We start from the raw sequence: 12,189 nt of genomic DNA, 5'->3' as shown, positions 1-12,189 counted from the left end.
CAAAGTCTTCATGTTGGTTGATGATATTTGTTAATATGGACCATAGAGCTCCTCTATCATTAGTCAAAATCAAACCATAAATGTTAAGAATTAGGAAAGACAAACAAAAGTGTTGACATTTGGCAAGTTGCTAGTACTGATCTTGCCGAATAACTTGTCCTAATATGGTTTTGAGATTCCATAATATTGTTGGCCCACTTGATGCCCTTGTGCCTAGAGAATGACTTGATTACCACTTGTTCCATTTTATCATAGTTTTTTAAAAAATTTAATTCGACATTTTTTTTTCTTGCATCAAAACACTATTAGCTTGAGAAGAGTCAATCTACTATTTAACTCTTGATCTCTTGTCAAGGGCATTGATACCCCTGACATTCCATGAAATGATTTTCATTGGTCCCAAGGAGAACCCTTTGTTCTCCTCTTATTCCTGTTCACTGATCCAAATTTATCATCAAGAGTGGATTGTGTTCCAATAGCAATCTCATCCTTCATTTTAGTATTGTTAGGCTTTCTACCTCTAGTATTAAGTGTATGAGTACTAACATATTATGATTATATAGGTGTCTATAAAATTGAAAGTTTCTATGAATAATCAAAATTATCATCAGAATTTGCTCCTATCTTAAAATTCATCCCATCCTTACTATCTTGTTGATCTACATATATTTCACCACCCCTCAGTTCCTCTACCACAAATTCCTTGACCAAATTACTCTCTACCTGTTGTTTAATCTACATCTAATCCCTAGACTTGTCCTCTACCTCTGAGACATGTTCTAAAACCTTATTCAAATTAACATTAGGTTTTTGCTAATCTAAAACTTGAAACTCTGATACTAGGTCCATAACATCTTCCACATTTACCATAGGTACCTAATTCATTGCCATTTCATGAATAAAAGCTTCAGCACATGATCTTGTGACATTTAAAATGTCAAATACTTCTATAGTATTACCAAAATTTATAACTTGCTCCTCGATTTCCATATAAGACAAATTATTTGACTTCAATTCTTCCAGTGCAATTTCATCAAATTTTTGAGATGTTAGTGCCAAGGACATCTATTTTACTACCTACTTAATTTCTTCTTCTGATGGTTTAACATATTTAGCCTTAAGTCTCAAGTTGCATAGAAGTTATTTTACTACCTGCTTAATTTCTTCTTCTAATGGTTTAACATATTTAGCCTTAAGTTGCAAGTTACATAGAAGTTCTTCCCAGCCTAGAAAACATAGTTTTGATTGGAGCAATTTATTAGTTCTGAGCTCTTTTGACTTATTTTATTACTTAATATCTATCACATTTTTTGGTTTATCATAAGTCAAGAAATACTGATTTGAATTCATAACATCGGTCCATATTGCAATTACATAAAAGAGATTCTTAATGAAATTTGCTAAAATGTCTTCTTGTCTATCCAATCTGCTAACATGTCTTGTTGTCTATCCATTACAAATAGGTTTTTGATTTCACTCACTCATGGATGAATTTTCTTCCAACTACCACCAAGCTCTTCTTCACTATATCTCCACATCACTTATCTTTGATTGAACAACAAGATGGATCTGATGTAAGATCATTACATACATTCACATTCTTAGAGCTCTCCCCTATATCTAGTGAAGATACATCTTAGAGATCTCCCCTATATCTAGAGATTGAATTTTCCTCCTTAAATATGCCTCCTTGCATTCTAATTCCCCTTTAGATTTTGCCTCCTTAAATAGGCATTGTAGAGATGGATTAGGTCAAGATCAACAATTGTGATTGATCCATATTGTTGCCTTAAGCTTCCCTTGGTTGTGCATGCATTGTATAGGGATGTGTAATATGAGTCCATAGTTATCTCTTATAATCGTAAATTCATGATTATGACAGCAAAAAATGGTTTACATAATAGTTCAATATACTATAGTAGGTTAATGTGTATTGCATTCTTATTGTATTTGTCAGCTATGATTGATCCAAAAATGGTTTACATAGTAGTTCAATATACATAACTTATCAACCATGAAACATGCAAGATATCAAAAAGCTAGTGACATGTGCTTCAATCTAAAACACTCATTGGTATTTTGGTAGATTTGACAATGGTATGGTATAGGTTAAGCTTTTTATAGACATAGTTGTAGTTTAAAAGTTTAAATTTTACAATTTACAATTCAAATACCAAATCATGAATTCTCTATGAATTAAAATGGGTATGTAACATAAATTCATATAAAGGAAGTTATTTGTTAAACCTGTGACATTTTTAAAATATCTTTGAACAAAAGATAATCAAATTCTTAACACAAAGGTTTTTGAAACTATGAAGTTTCTCTTTATTTCTTTTTAAAATGACTAAATTTTGATGATGGGTTGATTACAAGTAATCCTCATGGTTGATTACTAATATAGTCTTATATCCTTATTAGTATAGACAATGAAAGCCATAAAACATTGATTTCAATACCTTTGTTCCATAAATTGTCTTCACTACTCAAAATTAAAGGTTTTCAATTTTTACAACTTCAAACTAATCTGACAATTGGTCATTATCCTTCACACAATCTTTAAAAATTTCCACAATTATTTCTAAGTTTGAATTTTTAACTCTATAGAAATGATTAGCCCACCCATGAAAGTTATTTTTCAATTAATTTTAAGAATACTTCACAATATTACTTAACTAAATTTAAGTTATAATAATTAAATTTCAATAATAAAAAAATATGTGTGTCATCGTTACCTAAAGAACTTTGATTTGGATGGTTTATGTGAAGGAGTGTTCATTAGTAGACCAATTCTTGTCTATTTTAATCATGCTCAATGAGGAATATAATACCTCAAAATAGTATGTAGAATTGTAAAGAGCCTAGCAGTTGTATATATGTATTCTTTCTTTCTATCATTTTTAATGACCAACTCTTGCAACATTATGCCAAATCGTCCATAAATGGGAAATATGACAAGTCAAAGATACACATCACCAATGGAGTTGAAAAGTCAAGCCATGTTATTTAGATAATTGAAAAAGATTACATAGTTCGTTACAAACTCATTGTTGGTGTAAATAAGTATTTACTTATTACACTTACTTAAGTTTTACTTAGGTTAATGCATTATTTTATTATTATTTTAGGTGAGACACTTAGGAGTTTGTGAACTCTCATTGAGTTACACAACTCTAATTATGCACATGGTGTCTACAACACAGGAGTATGCATCATTCACTGAGTTGTCATGATGACAATATAGTTATCCACACTCCTCATTTAGCACATGTTGTCTACACCATTGATTTGTGTGCTACACCGTTGTAGGCTTATCCTCACATCATCACACTTAATCCTATGCTCAATGGAGGATAACCCATATCTAGTGGACATGTGCCTAGGTGTATGACATATCGTGATGCTAACTACTATGCATTCTAGAAGCTCTCCTGAGGCCTTTACATTCAGGCACTCCTAGTGTACTCTCAACCAATTATGGAATGAATATCATCATTTTAATCATGCTCTGTCTATTTTTGTCTACTGTGTGCTTGTGTTGAGTTCTTTAGTTCTTGGGTGAATTCTAGCCTAAGCCAAATTCTTACACGGTATCAGAGCTGAGGGATATTCTCATCACATAATTTTTGGAGATCATTCATGCTTCAACACCTTGACACGAATCCAGAGGATTCGCAAAAATTGGGAGCATCTAGAGCTAGATCTGACCTCATTGTTATGTCCAGAGCATCGATTCGATGAAGATCAACTATAAATTTTCCTATATTGGGTGAAAGTTGATCATGAGGCACAAAAAAATTGCAAATTGAAACTCGGAAGCCTCGATTTGCAATTTGGTTATGGTCATTTTCGGATTTGATTATTATGTTTCAGATCTAATTTCATTTCCTCTCTGCAATATTGGGTATTTTTTGAAATTTTAATTTTTGGAATTAGACAATATTGGGTATTTTTTGAATTTTTAATTTTTGAAATTACGCAGAGAATTTTTTTTTGCTGAACCAGGTAGTGACACCCTGGCTCGGCTCTGTATTGTTAGTGGAATATTCCATATTTATTTTGCAGGGCTATTCCTTTAAACACCACATCATCGATGCCTTGGTTGTACCTATGAAAATCCATAGAGGTCATACCTACAACAACAACAAATATTTCAGCTAGGATTTAACCCTCGGCACAACGAAACACTTCCAAAATGGGCAACTTCAATTTCTGACTGGCGCTACTTCCATTTCTTAAAAATGTGAGGTGGGGTTATTTTAAAGAGCCCCTCCTCTCAACATCCCATGTATGTGGGACAAATCTGCAAAAACTCTGACAGCACAGTAGGATCTCTGGCGCATTTCCCAACCTCATCTTTGCATGTCCGTTCTTTGACAGTCTGCATCATCTGCTCCTGCAACACGTGGCATATTTCTATTTTCCCTGCGATGACACAAATGCAGCAAAAATTTGCAACCGCCATGCGGTGCTCAAAAAATTTCCCACGTTGAGAGCACACAAACACAGAGAGGAAGATGCATGAAAATCCACAAAAGCCACTCCGATCATGGTAGCATAGTCACCATTTGACTATACATCCAATCAACAGCCTATTCATCAGACATGTCAGATCTGAATAATCTATAATCAGCAGACCTTTTTCCCTGCCACCTATCCCTATGATCCGTATAGTACGGTATTCCACATCGACTACCACATCATCCGAGGTAGAGAATTTTTCTGATGTCATCTGATCTAGTATCCTAAATTTGATGCCCATTTGGATGTCAAAATAGGGTAAATTACAACTATAGCAGTGACCATATGACTATCAAATGTAACCTTGTCATTTGCTGATGTAACCCTCTCTAGATTCATTTTCGATTTTGTAGTCCAACTTCAGGAGGCCATAAGTCGCACATCTAGACTCTAAATCAAGTGTAATTTCTTTTGAAATTGGATAGAATTTTTTAAATTTTTCAGTGGTGCGGCTATTTTCTAGTTTTGGTGCAAGGATTGTTCAAAAATTGCATTTTTTGATGACTGTACTTGCATAATCCTGCATTTTGCAACTTCAAACGCTCCGTATGGGCACATCTAGAGTCAAACATAGGTTCTATTTTTTTTCAAAGTGTGTATTTTTTCATCTACTTTCTAGATCTGGCATCAGATTTTAGTCTTGTGTGGATAAAATTGTCACTTTCAACAATAAGGCCTTTCTTTTCTTTGTAATGCTTCAGTATTGTAGCACATTGTAAAGTTTCAAATTTGTGCTCTATTAAGAGGTTGTAACAAGAAAAATTAGAAGCCCACGAAAGCCAAAATTGGCAAGTGGCCCATTGTAATCGCACTACTGATAAAGTGCCCAAAGCATCTATTTTGGGGGGGGTTTCTTGATTTAGGAAAAGGGGGGGTGTTCTTGGTGTTGCGTTCTCTCTTTTCTACACATTTCTTTCATTTTCTACATTATGGGCAACTTTAAGTTTCCTAAATTAACTCCTCATAACTATGTTTCATGGACAATCAAAATGTTGTATCACTTAATGCATAATGGAGTTTCACAATATGTAGATGGTACTCTTCCTAAACCAGCAGGTGATAATGTTTTTGCAAGTGATATTTCAAATTGGGTAGCATGGATAGGAAAGCCCTAGGTGATATATGTTTTGGGGTAGATGATAAGATCGTGTATCAAATCAAGAAATGTACTACATCCAAGGAAGCTTGGGATACCCTCAAAAGCCTTTATGGTAAAGTGTTTGAAGAGGATGTCTTCAAAATTGAAAGATGAGCTTGTTTCCTTAGATCCTAAGTCATATGACTCAATCTAGGATTTCATCATCAAGGTGAATGAACTAAGGACAAAGCTTACTAACTGGGAGTTCTATCAAAGATGATAGACTGATCTATCTCATCCATAACAAGCTATCATTGGAATATTCCACATTCATATCTTCTTTTAACAGCTCAAAGGCTACCTTAGGGTCTGCCTACAACAAAGTCACTTTTGATGAATATGCTAAACTGTTGGATGATGAAGAAAAGAAGTTGAAAAAAATGGGGATTCTCAAAATGCCTCAATCCAAAGCATTGTTGGCCAACAATAAGGGTTCTCAAAATTCAGCTGCACAATCTTCAAGTAAAGGAAAGGGTAAAAGGAAATGGAAGAAGGAAAAATCTAAGGATGCACAAAAGACAACACCATAATCCAATCAATAAGGCAAGTCCTCAAATTCCAACAAGAAGGGGGACAACGATAAGGAGAAGAAGAAGTATGCTTATTGCAAGAAAATGGGTCATGAGGAGCATGAGTATTATCTCAAAAAGATTGATGAGTTGACCAACATCATGAAGAAGCATAATGTTCCATTGCCTAATTCTTACAAGGATAAAGGATCATCTTCAGATTCGAAGGTCAAAGGGCAAGCATTCATGGCAAATGCAAACTCTTCAAAGGAATGGATATTTGACTCAGGTGCCTCATATCATATGGGTTCTTCAAAGGAGGATTTTTCTTCATTGAATCACTCAAAGGTACTACACATCTTCATGGGGAATGATAGCAAAATGGAAGTTGAAGGGATAGGAAATGTGGAGATGGAAAATGGAGAGTTTCAAGAGGTCCTCTATGTTCCAAACCTAAGTTTGAATCTCCTCTCAATCTACCAAATCACTCACCTTGGAGATGGACATAGAGTTGAGTTCCTTCCTAACTCAGTAAACGTGCATAGTCTTCAAGATAATTCCTTGGTTGCAATGGGGAAAGTGAATGATCACAAGAGGTTGTCTTTCTCACATTTTGTACCCAAGTCTCCTTCAAAGGCCTTGTTATCTCAATCACATTCAAACATGCAATTATGGCATGAGCGGTATGGTCATCTTGACTATCGCTATCTTTAGCAACTTTGCACATACCACATGGTGAAAGGTCTACCTCAAATCAACTTTTCCAAAGGTGAATGTTCAATAGATTCAGTGGATATGCATCTAGAAGGGAAGTTATAGAGAGGGAAGTCTTCTAGAGTAATAGGTGTTCTACAAATGGTTCACATGGTATTAGCAGGTCATTTTGCTTTCAGCCAGGGTTGCTACATACTTACCTTTGTTGATGACTTTTCAAGGTTCACTTGGGTCTATTTTCTTCATAATAAGAATGAAGTGTTGGACACATTTCTAAACTTCAAGGCTCATGTACAACAAAAAGCTAGGAAAGCCATCAAAGTACTCTGAATGGATAATGGAAACATGGATATGAACAGAAGACTTAAAGACTTTTGCAGACATGAGGGAATTGATCTTCAGACTTCACCAACATTTAGTCCGCATTAGACAGATGTTGCAGCATTGAGGATCCGCACTCTTAAGTCTATGGCAAGTTGCATGATTCATGCCAAGTCTCTAGATCCTTCATTAGAAGTTGAAGCAATCTCTAGTGCCACTCACATTCTTAATCGTTCTCCTAATCTAGCCTTAGATGGAAAAACTCCTTTTGAGGCATGGTGTGATAGAAAACCTATTGTGACACACTTTAGAGTCTTTGATTGTCCTACATGGGCAAAGAGATCTTCTAGGCGATGCAAGGCACAGTCATCTCGGCCTTGTACTTTCATTGGTTACAAAGATAGTGTGAAGGAATATGGACTTCTAGATCCTAAGACACATCAGATTTTCGTGGAGAAGGATGTACATTTTGAGGAAAGTTCACCTAGCTTATCCTCTACTCCTCTTTGCAGATCATACAATGTGGATACTGAAAGTGATTTCAGTGATAGTGCTTCAACAAATTCAGACACATGGGGTTCTATCGACAGTTGCAGTGAGAGGTCACTTCATCAGTTCAGTCCACATGCATACCTCACCACAGTGATAGGTCGAAAACAACAGGGTACATCTAGTCTTCTAGATACAGGTTCAGTGACAGATTTGGGGGACAATATTCATGATCTAACTCTTCTTCTTGATGCAAAATTACCTTCTTCAATTGTCATGAGAGCTCCATCTGACTCTCTTGTTCATTCTCTACATGATCAATCCTCCCAAGTTGAAGTGATTGTGGGATCAGTAGTTGCAGCAGGGTTCTTCATCAGTTGCAGAGATAGATAGTTCTTTGGAATAGGTTCTTCAGTCAATTGAGTAGGTTTTAGAGACATCACTTATCCATGGGATTCTTTCCACACACAGTGAAAGCGTCTCATTTGTACCTTGGCATTGTTTCTTCCTAAGGGGAGGAACACCATTCTGCAGTCTTGGATCAGCTTCTTCATTAGAGAAATCACTGTTTGACATTCTTCTTTGGGGGTGGTGGGGGGGAGCCCATCCTGTCTCTCTTTCTCTTCTCATCATTCTCTTATGTCTATACTAGATGTATGTCATAATTGGGGGGTCTTGATTACTCCATCCATCCATGCATCCCTATTTATCTCTCTTTTTGGGGGAGGGTTTTTCCCATGAGGTTTTCCCTCTTTCCCCACTTTATGAGAGATTGCATATCATTATGTACATGGGTACCTAACATGGCCTAGTAGCCAAGACCCATATTGCATTTCATCCTAGATTTTGTAAGCTTAAGGGCATTCCCCTAAGTTGCACTTAAGGGGGGGTGTTGGTGTAAATAAGTATTTACTTATTACACTTACTTAAATTTTACTTAGGTTAATGCATTATTTAATTATTTTACATTATTTTATTATTATTTTAGGTGAGACACTTAGGAGTTTGTGAACTTTCATTGACTTATGCAACTCTAATTATGCACATGGTGTCTACAACACAGGAGTATGCATAATTCACTGAGTTGTCATGATGACAAGACAATTATCCGCACTCCTCATTTAGCACATGTTGTCTACACCACTAATTTGTTTGCTACACCATTGTAGGCTTATCCTCACATCATCACACTTAATCTCGTGCTCAATGGAGGATAATCCATATCTGGTGGACATGTTCCTAGTTGTATGACATATCATGATGCTAGCTTCTATGCATTTTAAAAGCTCTCCTAAGGCCTTTATATTCAGGCACTCCTAGTGTACTCTCAACCAATTATGGAATGAATATTGTCATTTTGATCATACTCTGTCTATTTTGGTCTACTGTGTGCTTGTGTTGAGTTCTTTAATTCTTGGGTGAATTCTGGCCTAAGCAAAATTCTTACACTCATATTACAATGTTGTTTGGATAAATATAATGCTCAAAAGATAAATCTTATAAGTCTTCATTACATCCATTCTTTGAAATGTCAATATAATTGAATATGGTACAAAGGTACATTCTTAAAAATGCATATACATCATAAAGAAAGAATGTGTGATCAGCCAATAGGTGTTTATAGTTTCCAAGTGATCGTTGTTCTACTTCTGAGTGTCCCATTTCCTTAGCCAACGAATGACACCCATCTGCTATCTGAAAATGGAGTGTGGCCCAAGCACTTTTACTACACCAACTATGAAGTAATTACTTTCCTAGGGTTCTTTCTGGCATGAAGAACGCCCTGACCCTAGCATGAGAAGCTTAGCTTCCCGAAACAAGATAGATCAGATGGACCCGATGCAGCTGCGAAACATACTACAAACATCCATGTGCTAAGTAGCCGAATCATAGAAATATGGCAGGGATAAAAAAATAATATTCTACACATCAACACATATGCAAAAAGTAAAGAGAACATATTGACCCATATGTACAAATCAACATATCTACTCTATGCTTCAAATAAAGTATGCATATCTACTCATACGCAATGTCAGAGATAATAGTATTTCTACTGAAGTAATAAAAGATGGCTTGGACAAGAACTAAATTTTCCAAAATGATGCATGGAGAATCAAACCGTAATGAATCCTACCACACAACACTTGACAGGTTGAGAGAAGAAAAATAGAATGCATCCATCTGCACCCTCCCAATGCCACATACACCCATCCCATTAGGAAATAAATCAATTATATTTAAGACTTAACAAATTCACAAAATTTTTCTTAATAATCTACTAGTATCCAGAACCACTCAGTAATCATAAAATATAACAACATTGCCACAATTTCCTCCTTAAGATTTCTTCACAAAATTAAAAACTAAACTTAGAAGTTAACTAAATGTATTGATTTGAAGACTCTTTTCCTACTCAACATCACATTTGACCATAAGCACAAGTTAATAGAAAACTGCAACATTCAATAGTTTAATGAACTCTCCAATTAACACTTAATTATAAGTAGGAGCCCACGAAAGTATCAATTCAATTTGATCCTATGGATTATCAGCAGGTTGTAATTTTATCACAAGGATCTCATTGGTTCTAATCAAAAAGCAATCTGCTATATGGTGCATCTTTTCTAATTTCACACACAATTGTGATCACAATATATAGTATTGCCACAAAAAGGAACAAAATAAAACAGAACTATGTTTTAAAACTACATGTACTTAAATCTTAAGCATTTTATATTGACATTATCATTTAACAAAGTACAATGGGTTATTTCTCAGCTAAGTCCTTGATACACTATAAATACTTTGGATTCAAATCATATTCAAAGGTTTAAGTAGATCAAGAACAAACAAATACTACTATTATGTTGTTTAAATGTTCAAAACATTTGGTCACTTCTACATAAAATATAAACAACCCAACATTGTTGTCACACAATCATAGTCTTAAGTTCTACCCAAGCTATGGAACTTATATCATGCCCACCATCAACAACAATATTGGGGAAGAAAATTTCTACAAGATTTACAAGATTGGTTCCAACATTGTGTGTGGCTACAGATTGGAACAATGCATCCACAATCTTCTCTCTAAAATTCAAACCATTAACAGAGCTTGAACTTTAGTCCAAAATACAGAAGAATGAGGTCTGAATAGAATTAATTGTAATGACAAAGAGAATGAGTCATAGTGTCTAGTTCTTGGGAACCTAATGGGTATAGCAAATGTGAGGATTAGTGAGAAAAATATGGAATGAAAGCTAAAAGATTGTGTGGTACCAGAAGAGAATCATGGCACTAACTAGAAGAGTGTATCCAACATTTCCAAACTAAGTGATAGAGGGTGTTTCGTTATGAGACTTTCTATATTCTGTGTGGCTAGAGGGTTTTAGTGGCATAAAGCAAGCACTAGCATTTGGATTGAGTGGATGTTGCAGGCTAGAGATCATAATTTAAGTTTAAAACTATTCCAAAACTTCAAGAAAGTCCAAGTCTCACACAATTGTTGGTTTCTGAAAACTCAAACACAATCCCCCCTTGAATTTGAAATGCAACCCTAATGAAACAACCACAACTAAATTTGTGTGCTTTCTCATTTTGAAACTAAATTACCAAACTCTATGCCCTTTAACCATTAATGAGAACTAAACCACAAATGACCTCTAGATAGAGAAAGATTCATCATTTTGCCCAATTTAAGTTAAGAAAATAGGAAGAAATACTATTTTTAAACAATGGCAACAGCAAGAAAACCAAAAGAATGCTCTGCCCCTTCCATTTTTTTCCAAATGCGAGCACTATCCTCCAACACCCAATAATATAAAAAACCATTCTCATTTAAAAACATAGCTTTTTAAGGAATTTAAATAGATTTCCATAAAGAATATTATTACTTCCAATTTATTTTTTTAAATCTTCTAAAACAAAAAACTATAAGATGCAATAGTTTTCTTTTCAAAAATTAGAACCCTACTCATGTCATAGAACTAAGTTTCACTATCTTATTACCATTTGTGTATTTACTAAAGAAAAAATCAAATACATCAACATGAATTCATGCTAGACTAAGTGGTGTGTGAAATGTTGTAGGGATTATCCGTCTATCCCCTTCCGAGAGACTAACTCTCTCTACCTCAACCACACCCTCACCTTCAACACTTGCAACAGAAAAGAGTTAGTACTTGTTGGTCTGACTTTTTCTGCAGTAAAAAATTTTCAGTTAAACCATAGAAAAGTCAGATGTTCTATGTCTAAGTGAAGTATAAGGTTTTGGATAAACCATCTGTAAGAAATATTTTCCATATAAGCCCTATATTCATCCCTATTCATAAATGGTTGGGCGCAAAATTTTCAAATTTCAAAAGAAGCGAATATGCTTTCGTATTCCTTTTCCTTTCTCCCGAGTTACCTTTTTCCTATTTGTCCCAACCGTCAGATCCGATTAGATCTATCGCTGGCGTTACCTCGCTATTGAGAGTTGCATGCTCATTAAGT

This window comes from Cupressus sempervirens, chromosome 10, assembly GCF_028749045.1.
Source record: "Cupressus sempervirens isolate cs-2001-9-10 chromosome 10, ASM2874904v1, whole genome shotgun sequence".
Lineage (NCBI taxonomy): Eukaryota > Viridiplantae > Streptophyta > Pinopsida > Cupressales > Cupressaceae > Cupressus > Cupressus sempervirens.
The sequence above is the reverse complement of the archived record's forward strand: the minus strand, read 5'-3'. Positions refer to the sequence as shown.